The sequence below is a fragment of the Polyodon spathula genome, chromosome 21 (genome assembly GCF_017654505.1).
Source record: "Polyodon spathula isolate WHYD16114869_AA chromosome 21, ASM1765450v1, whole genome shotgun sequence".
NCBI lineage: Eukaryota > Metazoa > Chordata > Actinopteri > Acipenseriformes > Polyodontidae > Polyodon > Polyodon spathula.
Genome location: NC_054554.1, coordinates 12,736,529 through 12,751,794, shown reverse-complemented (window position 1 = coordinate 12,751,794; position 15,266 = coordinate 12,736,529). Strand labels below are relative to the sequence as shown.

The 15,266-nt window shown below is 38.6% G+C and overlaps 1 pseudogene; it reads left to right on the top strand.

The window, feature by feature from the left end:
- The window catches only part of LOC121296699, a 33,073-nt pseudogene extending 17,807 nt beyond the window's left edge, over positions 1 to 15,266 (top strand).

The window sequence follows — 15,266 nt, the reverse complement described above, 5'->3', positions numbered from 1 at the left end:
TCAAGTACCTCCCAGAGGACGACAGATGGCCCTCCACTGAGACTGGATGGTCCCCTATAGGAGGACAGAACCCCGCAGAACCTGACCCAGCAGCTTCTCTCTCCCCTTTGCCTGACAGTTTCCTTTCCCCACTTACTCCTGCTTTCAGCCCTGTTTTTCCCCTACCAGGAGGTGCCAGTTCTCCCAGAGCTGACGGTCTGCCAGCTGTGGCTGCTGGAAGCCCAGGGATACTAGAACTACCAAAATCCCGATGACCCGGAAATCTGCGCTAACTAAAAGGACTTGTTTAGCTGTTTGGACACGGAGACAGTGTTAAGCAGCAAGAAGCAGGCAAATACTCCAGAGTCTTAAAGATTCAAATAAGGGAGCTCGAGCTGACAACAGAGAAGGGTTTGGTTCTTGAGAGAGAGAAGCCAAAGACAGTGTTAAATCCAGTAGAACTTAAAAAGAGGGACATCAGTAGCCAGCGAGGTTTATTATTTTGGAGGTGTGGGTCACGGTTGACAGTGACTAAATAAATAGAGTACCTGTAAATAATAAACCGTAAATTCGAGAACTGCAGTCCCTGTCTCTGTCCGTCTTCATTCACACAAACCATTGCAATAGTACAGTACAGTAATTGTTACAGCTGTGTATAGTGGTATTTAAAACAGGATTCATTTATCCACCTGTTTACATATCTGCCCTTACTCTGGCCCCATCACAGTCGGTTATGCAACGGTTTACTGTACGTTTTATTACATTCTTAGGTTTTAATACATCTTTATTTGTTAGTGTAATGAGTGTCTAAATAAAGATTGTTAGCCACGTACACGCTTGTTTGTTTTGGTTACAGCTCTGGTGATTGGAGGACATTTTGAATATAAGTTGTGCCTTTTTGTTTAACTATTATGCCCAACAGTGTTTTTAGTTATTGGATCTTCTGTTAAAAAAAAAAAAAAAAAGTTTGTTCTTTATTTTGAAAAATAAAACATCAATTCATTGTATTGGAAATCGAATACAAAATTAGTGTGCCAGTTGCACCATTAGTTCTGTTGCATTGATGTTGCTGTACCATTTGCTCCCAGTCATACTGATCTAAGCAGCAGAAGATCTATATACCTTCCCACTTTAACTCTACATATTGCACCTGTTGTCCCTTAGAATGATTTATTGATCTACTTTTTTAGCATCAATGGATAAAGCAAAGAAAACAGCCTGTGGAAGTCCATGTTACAGCAGATTTAGGATATAAATGTTTTAATCTGCATACATGTCTCATGACTGTGCACCCTGCATCCACTGAGAAGAGCAGCTGCTTTGCTCTCACATCAAGAGCCCTTCATCCAAATTATTTCCTGCCAGATTGATTTAAATTATTATTATTTGTTTTTTAAATCGGTTTAATCTTGCTATATATCTGCTCATCCTGTATACTGTAATTGTGTGTGATCAGTATAAATGCTGCTGACTTGCAGGTCAACAATTTATAATGTAATTTATATTTGTTATTTTGGTTGAAAGGCTGTGTGCACTAAGATCAATGGCATGCTCCATTAGTTTTTATACTTTTGGAGCCAGATTTTGTCATTTACCAGTAAACAACATTTCCTTGTGCCCTGCCGAGGCTGCAGTCATGACGACCCAGCCAGCAAGGAGACTGGTGTTGCTTGGCAACTGGAGGCCTAGGCAGGAGATTACGAAATGATTGATGGAGGGTGATTGGGAGGGCAGTAGTGCGGCAGCCTAGGCCCATGTCTGCTGGCGAGACGGCAGGTGAATTATTATACCTGAACAGTAAGAGAGGCAAGCAAAATCAAAGTACTGTACTGCCGGGAAAAAAACAGCCAGACTTCTTTCAAAATCTAATTTGAGTGATTGCCAGCAATCCTACATTTTACTAGCATCTGTTAGACTTGGTATCAGCCTGAACAGTTTTTGGCATCTAGACTTTTTTGTTTGATTGATCAGCTGATCCTGTGCCAGCCAGTCATCGGTGCAGCTATGAAAAACAAGAGCATATTGCAAATAAAGGGAAAGTAATAGTACGAATTGCGAGCTGCCTGTCTGTAATGATGGCTTAAACATCTATTGCTGTTTAATAAGAGTGTTTGAAATAAAAGCTGATCCCTTTTCAGTAGAACATTCTCTGTCTGTCTTTGTTTCCCTATCCTTTTTGAAGAATTTCACAGCTTTTCAGAGCAATTCAGTCTTGGGTATTAAACAACACACACAACATTGGAGATTTTGAATGATTTGCCTTCATTGTTCTGTGTGCATCATCAGACTACTTTCAACGAGTAACAGGCTGAGGTAATAACCTTAATGGAGTCCTTGTGGGTACAAGGATTAGGCGTCAGTAGTGGATTTGTTTTACTGAAAATCAGTGTTTTACAACTTTGTTCCAAAAAAGAGATTTTAATTAAGAATGATTCTGTTTTAGATAAGATACTCAAACATTATGTTTAGTTTTTTGTGCTTAATTAGCTTAATGCCCTTGCTTCAGTCTTGCCCGGAGAATAATTACAAATATGTTTATATCCACTCAAACACAAATCTATAATTCATGCATCGGTCTGTGTTTGTCTTTGTCTGTTTCGCCACAGCAGAATGCAGCTTATAACAACACACTGGTATGATTAGCATTTTCAGTTTTAAGGTGATTGGTGATCGAGTATCGAGATGCAAGCTTCCTTGCAGGGCTTTTTTTTCTGGAATGAGGTACCTAGCATCTCGGAGCACGTCACTTTAAAATTACACTGGAGCCTCTAGTGGTATCTCATTTGTTGTAAATTTTAACATTTATTCAATAAAAATAAAAAAGTAGACTTGGTTTAGTATGTGTAGTTTTCTTTATATTTAAATTCTGTATTTTTTGTGTTGAAAAATGTTTGTGCTAAATGTAAAATTTTACATTACTAGAAAGGAACTATAAATTATTCTTTAAAAAAAATGTCAAGATTTTTGTTTCAGTGTTTCTTAAAAAGGAATCCTTATTCATTATTGATTCAGGGGGAGGGGACGGACAGAATGTAGTCAAGATACAGTAAATACATGTTTTTCCCGGTCAGTATTTGTAAAGTTGCAAAAAATATGTTCGACTAAAATATTAAATAGACTTCACTTTGTGTCACCATAGCCATGCCTTTGTGTTCATGACGAAGCCTCAGCTGTCTTCTTTGGAGAGTTAAAGCTGTGGTAGAACATTAGGTCCTGTGTTCTAGATAAGGCAGAATCTATACACAGATCCAACTATAAAACACTCAAATACACAGAAACCCAGCACTACAAGTTTACCATGTGCACAATAATTTTACCTTTATTTTTTTTTCTTTTGTCTAAAAAGTGAAAAAGGATGTGGACAAAGGTTCTCACCATACAGACATGTTCCTTCTGAAAAACAAAGGCAATGAGGGACAAGGCACAGTTCAGTTCTGTATACACTTATTGAGATCAATACTCAAAAAAAAAAAAAAAGTGTCTCTAGACTTGCTGGTCTCTCCTAACAACTTACTAGAAGTGATACCTGTCTACTTGACCTGAAAAATCCTGATACCAAGAGTGGTTACTTATCAATAGCATTCTAACATAAATGAGCACCAATCCATTTAATTACCTAGCAGCATTATGGATTTTCAAACTTTGGTTAGCACTTTATTATGGCCCTACTCGTCTACATGCTGATTTTGACTGACATTGTGTTTTTTGGGTTGAGGTTTGGTGCATTTCTGTCACTTCACAGCATTCATTCCTCTACTATATGAAACCTTATCCATTGTTAGGATGTTTTATGAATTCTCTGTCAGTTTCCTGCAAATAACCTTTTCTTCTGTCAGTATTTTGACAGCCCCTGAAGCTTGACAGTTCTGTAATGTTACATTTATTCGCGGATCATCAAGACTTGAGATACAGTTCCGTTTATCAGAATAGAGCTCATCCAAGCAAAGCTGGATTACTATTGTAAAGCGATGATTATGATCAGGTATACTTAGACTGAGTGAAATGCAGTATTACTGTTATGAAAAACCACTTATTCCTTGGATGAGGAGGTGCATTGAGGGGTATTGACTTGCAAGTGGCAGTAATGCGTACATTTATTTTGGATCTCGTCTTTACAAGCCTTGTGTCAAAGTAGTTGGCCTCTGGATTTTTTCAAATTATGCAGAATTATTCTATGAGCTTAGTTTAAAGAATGCCACCCGACCTTTACATTGTTGAAGGTATAGTGGCATTACTGTTGTAGTCTAATCCAGCTTGCAAGAACAGCTGATAACACAGCTGCTGCCACATGTAGCACACTGTTTAGTGTAAAGGGGCTGACCTTCACATGACTGGTTTTTAATATGTTATGTGAGTGGAACTTCATTCGATGCATGTAATATTTTTAAATTTGAACCTGGGGTTGGAATGATAACTGATTATCGCAATATTATCTGTCATTTCTTGTGTCTCGATTTATTTACTCTACTGAACGTTTCTTTATCATCTGACCCTGGAAACACCTCACTGTAGATGTGACAGACTTTGATTGAGGATGAGGGTTAGGGTTAGGGTTATTGCTGATAATTTCCGCTCCTGTTCGTATCCATGACTGCACAAACTGATGAGTGATGTTTCACTGGGTACAGTTTCTGACTCACTCTGGAGAACAGACTTGGCAACAGATTTTCACCCCCAACATGCCTGGAGGAATAAGAGGCAGCAAACATTGACCAACGTATCTCTCCAGAGCAATGTCAACACCACAACTTCTTTTGACAGTATTTCAAATGTTCTGTCACACCACTGTGGATACGTGTGGCAAAGTGTCTAGTGGAGGGGAACAGGTGTAGCTGTGATGCGATGCAGGAGTGACAGGCAGACAACGGTTTCCAATGGAAAAGGTGCTTTTATTTATAATCCAGGTCTGCATCATCCATGTTATTAACTTAAGTGTATTTGCGTCCATAATAAGGAACAGCACTTTTAAGTATGCCAAGTTAGTGGTTGGTCATATTGAGAAAGCAAACTTAAGTGAGCACTAACACTCAAGTGCTTCTGAATACGGCTGATAGATTTACAATGTGGCTAACAATTGGAGAATTCCAAAATATCAATTTGTTTAAAAAAAAAAAAAAAAGCAGCTGATTATTTTGACTTGTATAGCTTACAAATGCATGAATGAAATCCTCTTACTAAATCCAGTGCTAAGCAGCTCATTGCTATATTTTTTGACACTTCTCTGTTCCTAGACAGCAATGTAATATTTTAATGAAGGCATTGTATTTTGCAAATGCCAGAATCTACAGCCATACTTAAGCAAAACAAGTTTGCTGATAGTTCAATATGACATGTTTAAAGCTACAATATGTTTAGTTTTATACTAAATTATGATTCCTGGGTGACAGTTGACAACACTGTACCATAGTAATTCAATCCTGGGTTCAAACTACTATGGGTTAGAATTGGATTGTAGACTGAGTCTCAGGACTGGAGAGAGCAGGCAATGGGACTTGCAGAGCTGGAAAGGAAAGCACTCGTGCAGGGCATCTGTCAACACAGTGCCTGATTGTATCCATTGCCATCGTCTCTCACTTTTCATGCGCACTAAATGCACGAGCACCAAGATGTTTTAATTGATTTCATTGTGTTGGATTCAATAAAACTGTCTCTTGGTGATCGGGTAACTGTGACAGACTTCCAGGGAAATGATTAACCAAACCATTTCACTGCTTTAATGATGGATTGGGTCTGTCTTGAGAAAAAATTATTAAAAGAAATCCTGTCCTGTGCTTCTGTGATTTCATGTATGTATTGATGTGTTCATTTTATACCTCCAACTGATGGTCCAGATAAGCTGCATACCTGCCATTTTTACTCATTCAAAAAATACTAAGGCTGGGGCGATTCCTAATTTTTCACTATCACTATATTGTTCTCCAAAAAAGCAGATGCATCAATTTATTGACATTATGAAAGGGTAAAAAAAAAGAAATCCAAAAAAATTCTGCAGTAATACGTGAAGCTGTGGATTACTGTGTACCATTGCTAGGTTTAAAAACTTTTATGTGTATTAAGTTGATTACATGCATATAGTAATTACAAAATATATTACATTATATTTTTTACATTATTTGTTCCTACCAGTTGGGGGTCAAAGCAAAATCCATAACAAGTCAGATTAACAACAAATCAAAGAGAATTTATTATTTTTTTTATTTTTTAAAGTTATCACTGTCCACAGCAGTTTAGTAACAAGAGTGTTGTCCATGGCTTCTATACTGATGCACAAAAGAAACGCAACGTTCCTCCCCACATCATCACACTTCCACCACCCCACCGGTTGGCTTGAACAACACAACACAGTCAACACATCACCGTGATGTCTCCACACATATTGTCTTCCGTCAGGTATGTCAAGGGCAAAATGGCATTCATGTGAATAAAACACTCCACCACTCTCTGCCACCACCTCAGATGTTCTCTGGCCCACAGAAGACAGCAATTTTGTCTCTCAGCTGTCAACATGTTACCCCTGAACAGCCTCCAAGCATGCAAATCATTTTCATGCAGATGGCGAGCTACAGTCGTTCTGCTGATGCGCGGGTTATTTCTTCCTGGAATTTCTCTTGCTGTAGCTACTGCAGTCTGAAAACGATTATGCAGATGGATCAGTCGGATGTGACGGTCCTGGGCCGGTGTGGTGACCCTCTGCCTTCCAGGACATGGCCTGTCCCTCACAGAGCTGGTTTCCTGGTTTCTCTGGTATTTAGTCTGCTGATTGTTGAAGCAGAACATCTCATTCTCTGGGCAACTTCTCTCACAGACAGGCTGCCTTCAATCATGCCGATAGCAACCAGGCGATCTTCATTACTCAAGTCATGGTCATATCTTTCACTGTTTTTGCGTTAATTAAAATCATGTCTTTTCGAATGGCTATTTATACAGATTCTTAATCAACTGGGCAATTTTAACTCAACTCAAATTCCAAACACTGAGCCCCTGCTGTTTTTATGAAATCACTTGACTCAGTGTTTGGTTATCCCAAGGATCTGCTATCTGCTCACTGTTTAAAATGTAAATAATATTACGTATGTCCCAATGAGCTATTGATGTAAAGCTTAGACTTGCATTTTCATTGTGCATCAGTATATTTTGATTGTGTTAAGGAACATGACAGTGTCCACATTTTGTTTTAATTTAAGCGATGACTGGCATTTGCTTACAATCTGCCCAGCAGTACTGAATACCTGCTCACTAGGTACTGACGTTGCCTGGATGCTTAATACATCTGACTAAAGATACAACTTTTAGGACGATCTTGGTTGTTTTTCTTCATTTTTACACTGGGGTAGTTCAGGTGAATAAATGCAGGTTTTGTTTGAAGTTTGTAGCGTGCCAACTCATTAAGTGGTCACGCAGATTAGTTGAGTATCCCAAGCATTACTTTCTTTAGTTTACTTTCTCGCTGTCTTACTTTAGAAAATAATTGCCAAACATCGGAAGGCATTGTATTTGTAGCTCAGTCCATACAGTATTTAATTGTAACACAGCGCTCTTAACTTGCTGTGTTACTTTGAAGATTCCTGCATAGATGCAAGCCCATCAGTAAGCACTCACTCCACTAACAACTACATCACCCAGAAAACAATTTCTTCAGCTACTAGGAAACTGTGCACAAGAAAAACCAACCCAACAAAGTAACATTGCAGTTAAACTGGAAGGCTCTTTAATGCCTACCCCATTACCATTAAAGATTGTACAGTATTATCGAGATTACTCATGACGTCAAGGTAATATTGCATTTTACCCCCTGAAAATACATTTTACTCTTTGTTAAAATTAGATAGCAAGTTACTCCCAGACCCAGAACCTTACCTGGCACGCTGTCTCCCAACTGTTCGACACAATATAATGCATGTTTTCTCCATACCCAATTATATTTTAAATCATCTTGATAACTCAAAAAGGCTTTTTGTGTAGCACTGGGTGTGCAGATAGGCTCAGCAGTGACATGGTTAAAAAGAAATCTAATTAAAACAAACTAATTAGAAGGAGTTTCATGTCATATGTGGAAGGGTATAGTACATTACTGCAGTGCAGTACCAGGCGTGATGGTTTCAAGCTTTATTTTGTGTTATTTGCACTTCAAGGTATTGGTTCATGCTGAGTTTCAAATTGATGTTTATAAAGGTAGAGGCTGGGATTATTCATATGCAATCAAATCCATAATTCACTTTTTGCTTTTTTTGTTTATTAAATAGGTTTTGTGTATTAAATACAGGACAATAATAAAAGAAAGACAGAAACTACATTGGCTATAGAAGCAGGGTACATACAGTGGCTTGCGAAAGTATTGACCCCCCTTGGCATTTTTCCTATTTTGTTGCCTTACAACCTGGAATTAAAATTGATTTTTTGGGGGTTTGTATCATTTGATTTACACAACATGCCTACCACTTTGAAGATGCAAAATATTTTTTATTGTGAAACAAACAAGAAATAAGACAAAAAACCAGAAAACTTGAGCATGCGTAAGTATTCACCCCCCCAAAGTCAATACTTTGTAGAGCCACCTTTTGCAGCAATTACAGCTGCAAGTCTCTTGGGGTATGTATCTATAAGCTTGGCACATCTAGCCACTGGGATTTTTGCCCATTCTTCAAGGCAAAACTGCTCCAGCTCCTTCAAGTTGGATGGGTTCTGCTGGTGTACAGCAATCTTTAAGTCATACCACAGATTCTCAATTGGATTGAGGTCTGGGCTTTGACTAGGCCATTCCCAGACATTTAAATGTTTCCCCTTAAACCACTCGAGTGTTGCTTTAGCAGTATGCTTAGGGTCATTGTCCTGCTGGAAGATGAACCTCCGTCCCAGTCTCAAATCTCTGGAAGACTGAAACAGGTTTCCCTCAAGAATTTCCCTGTATTTAACGCCATCCATCATTCCTTCAATTCTGACCAGTTTCCCAGTCCCTGCCGATGAAAAACATCCCCACAGCATGATGCTGCCACCACCATGCTTCACTGTGGGGATGCTGTTCTCGGGGTGATGAGAGGTGTTGGGTTTGTGCCAGACATAGCGTTTTCCTTGATGGACAAAAAGCTCAATTTTAGTCTCATCTGACCAGAGTACCTTCTTCCATATGTTTGGAGAGTCTCCCACATGCGTTTTGGCGAACACCAAACGTGTTTGCTTATTTTTTTCTTTAAGCAATGGCTTTTTTCTGGCCACTCTTCCGTAAAGCCCAGCTCTGTGGAGTGTACGGCTTAAAGTGGTCCTATGGACAGATACTCCAGTCTCCGCTGTGGAGCTTTACAGCTCCTTCAGGGTTATCTTTGGTCTCTTTGTTGCCTCTCTGATTAATGCCCTCCTTGCCTGGTCTGTGAGTTTTGGTGGGCGGCCCTCTCTTGCCAGGTTTGTTGTGGTGCCATATTCTTTCCATTTTTTAATAATGGCTTTAATGGTGCTCCGTGGGATGTTCAAAGTTTTTGATATTTTTTTATAACCCAACCCTGATCTGTACTTCTCCACAACTTTGTCCCTGACCTGTTTGGAGAGCTCCTTGGTCTTCATGGTGCCGCTTGCTTGGTGGTGCCCCTTGCTTAGTGGTGTTGCAGACTCTGGGGGCCTTTCAGAACAGGTATATATATACTGAGATCATGTGACAGATCATGTGACACTTAGATTGCACACAGGTGGAATTTATTTAACTAATTATGTGACTTCTGAAGGTAATTGGTTGCACCAGATCTTATTTAAAGGCTTAATAGCAAAGGGGGTGAATACATATGCACGCACCACTTTTCCGTTATTTATTTTTTAGAATTTTTTGAAACAAGTTATTTTTTTCATTTCACTTCACCAATTTGGACTATTTTGTGTATGTCCATTACATGAAATCCAAATAAAAATCCATTTTAATTCCAGGTTGTAAGGCAACAAAATAGGAAAAATGCCAAGGGGGGTCAATACTTTCGCAAGCCACTGTATAGTGTTCTTGGAGACAATAGTCTCCACTCTGAAAACATATCTCCTCATACACATGACGTGCCCTGATATCGTCTAATTATATAATGTAATATATTACACTGTACGTGGCCCATTTTCAATGCCAGTGTTGCAGAAGAGTGGTCAACAGCGGGCTGTTGGTATGCAGAGGGCTTGGGATTGTCACTGTGTTCACATCTCTCCCCTCATGTGGTACCTATTATTTTATTTTACAACAAATCCTCTACTAAAACAGTTTTTGGTGAGAAAACAAATTTTGCCTCCAAAGTAATGTGAAGTAATGAGCAGTGGTTGGCTTATAAGCCTACATGAGGACTAACAAGGACTACAGACTAACAGACGCTGCACAACTGTTATTAAAGGGTCCCAAGACAGAGAAGAAAAAGCGTCAGAGAGACAAGAAGGCAGAGGAGGAGGGGGAGAGCCGGGGGTGGAGGAGGAGGCACCCCAGGAGCTTGTGGAGATTGTGAAGGAGATTGTGGGAGAGGATGAGACAGTCATGATCATCAGTCAGGTCATCTCACCACCCAGCACCCAGGGGGGCGCATCAGACTCAGAGAGCGAGGAGAAGGAGGAGGAGGAGGGAAGCGAGGCTGGTGGAGCTGAAGCTGCCATGGTGGAGCCTTGTCCTCGCTCCATCGCCATGACCACTGTGAAGCACGGGGTCCTCTATGTCTATGGGGGCATGTTCGAGGTGGGGGACCGGCTGTTCACACTCAACTACCCTATCAACTACAGTGTCGACCTGCACAAGATGAAGGAGTGGAAGGTTCTTGTGGAGATGGATCCCAGTGAGTGTCCAGGGCATGTGTACTGGGGTTTACACAGTTTTGTAGTTACTCTACGAATGAGGGAGCCCAGTAACCCGCTAGCCCCAGAGCGGGTTGTTATTGGCTGTCCTCATGAGGGAAATAACCGCAGCACTCTATCAATGTAAAATGTATGGGGGGAAAAAAATATGTTAAAGCCTCCATTTGAAGAGTTCCGCATCTGCTTAGCAGCACAGCATAATTTGGAACAGTACAATTCACCATTCTGTTAGATTTGAATGAATGCAAGATAGATTCCAAAGTGAGAGCCATTTCAAAACAAATATTCGCTCAGCAGCACACTCAGTTTTCTCACAGTTTTCTTGCTGGCACAGTTTGCTGCTCCCAGTATAACCTGCTCTGAAGCTTAAAATCAGTGTTTAATTGATAAAACGTTTAACCTTCTATGAAATCCGTCATTTGCCATTTTAAAGTCATACATTTTCAATGTGAAAGTTTACCTGACATGGTATCTAAAGTCATCTTCATACATTACTTTTGTTTTTATTTATTTTGTTTGTTTCACATAGAATTCACTTACAGTGGTTTACAATGCATCTAGATCAGCGTTCCCTCTAAGATATTTAGATACTGAGAAACTTGCCGTTTTGACTGAGAAAGGGTAAATTACCAGTGAGAAACCTTAGATTTTTTTAAATCATCCTCTGATCCTATGCATGATAGATATAGACTGCATACTTAACTGGTGACCTGCATACAATTGCTTTATACTCCTGCATAAAACACTGGCATCTGCACTGCATTCAATTGTAACCATCTTTAGGGCTACTAATTTTTCCATTCTTGGGAATACCAAGTTCTGTTTTTCAAAAATGGCCAATTCCATTTGTTCCCACTTTTTATCAACGTATTAATAATTAAATATGGCATTTGAACATAATTATAATTTTGCTAGTTAAAATAAGTAAATGTAATAAATGTTACCACAATTCTTTTTTTTCAATCACTCTCTTGTTACTGTGATACTAAGTAAAGTACCTGAGGAGACTTCAAACCTGTCATAGTAGTTCACTCTGTAAATAAAGGTGTTGTGAAAAGACCTGTTTAGCTTATTGCTGACATTTACAATAACAGTAGAATATAAAATCGTTTAGTAACAGTCCAGAAATGTCATGTAATCATATGTACAGTGCTCCACAAATTAAGTTTAGCGTTTTACTGGCATTATACTAATAACCATAATAAAATATGAAACATTGATAAAGGCATGTTGACTGACTTGTTACACTAAAACAGGGTCACTGCTATGCATTACCTGATTGTAATTTAAATCGCGCTCCTTTTAATGTAAACGCATAATTAATCCTCTCAATTGTTTCTTTCCTAACTGCAGTGTTATTTGCAAGATTTAAAGGTGTGTCTCCAGACAGAATGTCTTTATGAAACCAGCAGTGTGTAGTGTAGTGACTACATCCTTTACACTGTAAAATGAGCTAGAAAAATAGTTTTGAGCTAATTTCTTAGTTGTCAGAAAACATAATTAAATTAAGAAACAGCCATGGTTTAAAATTGCATATTATAGCTTTATTAAGGCAGGTAGCATGGAAAGAAATAAACTAAACAATAGTGAAATACACAATTAATTTAGATAATCGTATTTGAATATAGATAATCGGATTTGTTTTCACTCTCTTACTGAAACTTTTTTTTTTTTTTGTGGTCCTGATTTGAGGTTGGTATTTAAGATAATAACTTATGAAAGTTAGTAAACTGAGTGCGAAGGCTGTTGCCAATTGCTGTAAAAAATGCACGCATTTTAGCCTTGAGGGGGAGAACGCTGATCTAGATCAATGGTTCCCAACCCTGGTCCTGGAGGACCCCCTACCCTGCTGGTTTTTGTTCCAACCGAGCTTGCAGTTACTTAATTGAACTAATAATTTGCCTAATCAGAGCCTTTTAATTATTTAAAACTGTTGGGGTTCCAAGCTAAGCATAAAATTGTATAAGGAACTTGAATTCTCCAACGTTTTATAAGTTACATGATTTTAAAAGTTCAATTTAAACAAATTCTTACTTCAGTTAAGGTTTAAATTAAGTAATTGAGAGCTCGTTAGAACAAAAACCAGCAGGGTCGGTGGTCCTCCAGGACCAGGGTTGGGAAGCACTGGAAGCATCTAGATAATATGAAAGACCAAAACCAATGCAAGATCCTCCTAAAACAGTACATTTTCAGTAAAATGTCTGTAAAAATATGTCATTTAGGATGTTCTCTGAGCTTATAATAGTTTTCAATCAACCCATATATACCCGGCCCACTTTCCATATTTAACCCTTTCTATTGCAGATACTCTTAGTACCTGAAGGGTAGATTTTTGCAGCAGCCTCCTGACTGACCTCCCAAATAAAATACAAAAAAAATGTCTTGCAAGCATACAAGTAATTCAGGCACGTACTATTCTGCAAACCTGGTGCTCTATTAGTACCAACAGAATGAGGAATGCTCCCATCTTTAAACAGGTGTGCGTGTATGCAGAAGAACTGATACGTTCAGGCTGTTTTTTTTTTTACTGCCTGTGTAGGTTTTCTTCATTAAACACACATTGAGTCTGTTATAAGGATTAGTTGCAAAAAGCATCTAACCTCACTTAGGCAATACCTTGGACAAGGGAAGCTATACCCTGAAGTGTTATACTTAGGGGGTCTAAATGTAATATATGATATTTAATGCAACTGGCCACTGGTTTCTTAATTTCAGAGCAGCTGTATTAAGATGTGCTACTGTTTGCTTGGTAATCCAGCAGGTTGCCAGCGCTCCGGGGCTAATAATTTGTTGTTGTTACAGAAATGCAGGAGTGGCTGGAGGAGTCTGATGAAGGAGGGATCGTCCGACGAGTCTGATGAAGGAGCGACGGAGGGGGATGATGGACGAATCAGATGACTTGGAGGAAGAAAGCGATGAAGGGGAAGGTATCTTTAAACTTTCCTTACGCAGTTACGTTCAGCTGTCCACTTAACTACAGGGGTGGCGTAAAGTGAATTGAAGTATATCGACACATGCTGAATTTTAGTACTGATACAGAAAAGACCGCGGGTAACATCAGTGATTTAGACAATGCTGAAAGAACGAGTTGCTTATTGTTAAATAACTGTGATCTGCACCAGTGGGCATTGTTTTTACATTTTTATTTCCCAGTGGTGTTTTTGTTGTGCTGATTGCTAGTGGCAAATAAATAGAAGCAGGCCGATTTTAGTTTAAAATTTGAATTCCGAATTAAAATGGAAACAACAAAACTTCAGAAAGAGTTAAAAAGTTGGAAATGTAGATTTATTATTAGAAAATGACCACTGCAATTATGACAATGTTCTTAAAACACCTACCTAATAGTTTAAGCTTGCACTGTTTTTTTTTTTTTCTTTTTTTTTTTTTTTTTTTTTTTGCATGTGTGATAGACAAAATAAGTATTCCTAATATCTGCCATGGACCATACCAGTTACAGAATGTTTCCTTTTTATTTTCTAGAGAATGATCACCCTCCTGTCAAGCCTAGAGAAGAGTATGCAGACTACCTGAGCAGGACGGAACAGTACTGGGTGAAAGTATCCCGGGCAAATATGGGCTCAGAAGCCAATGAAAAGAAAGTTGTGAAGGTGGCTCGTGCCATGGCAAAGGTTTTGTATGACGGCCTGGTCTGAACTTATACCAGCCCACATTAACAACAAGCCTCCTTGCATGGAATTAAAACATATAAAACACACAAGAATCCAGTCTCAAAGGTTCATCTTTTTAATGTTTAAAAATGACTATATTTTTCAGCGAGGTTGACAACACCATTTTTGTGCATTGGAATACTAGACTGCAAGTCAGCTGATCCTGATTAAGACTTCTACCACAGCCTTGCTTTTTTAATGACTACACACAGTATATACAGTCATTGTTTAATTCAATGTAAAGACTTGACCTGTTATTTCAAGAACTTGCACAATCCTAAAATTCAAGTTTCATTCTAGTTAATTTAAAAAACCTATAGAGTATCTCCACAGGATGAGGGGGCACGGTTTGCTATAATTGTAATGTTTGTGTGTGTAACTTGGTCAAGTTATGATTGTATTATTTGGTTATTAAATTGTTTTGAGATTTTCTGTAAATTTGCAAACTGTATTTCAGACTCTGCCATTATTAAATATGGGTGCTAATCTTGTTTGATAACATATTTATTCCAAAGTGGTTTGGGGATATATAATAATAGAAGCGCCACACAGTGAATTAACAAGTCTAGGTTTTGCATCAAGGTTTTTGTGACATCATTTATGATTAAGTTACCAGAGGGTACCTGTTTTGTTAATTTTCTTTACTATAATATAGACAGACAATTTTAAAAACAGTCAGACAAAGAAAGGGCTATCACTATACTTGTCTCAACCTCTCTTACCAGGTTTATATTCATGATAATTGCAAGAAAATACATTTGTGTTTACTCGCTGTGTTGACACATCAAGGTTTTACGTCTTTATTAATTTTTTTCCCCA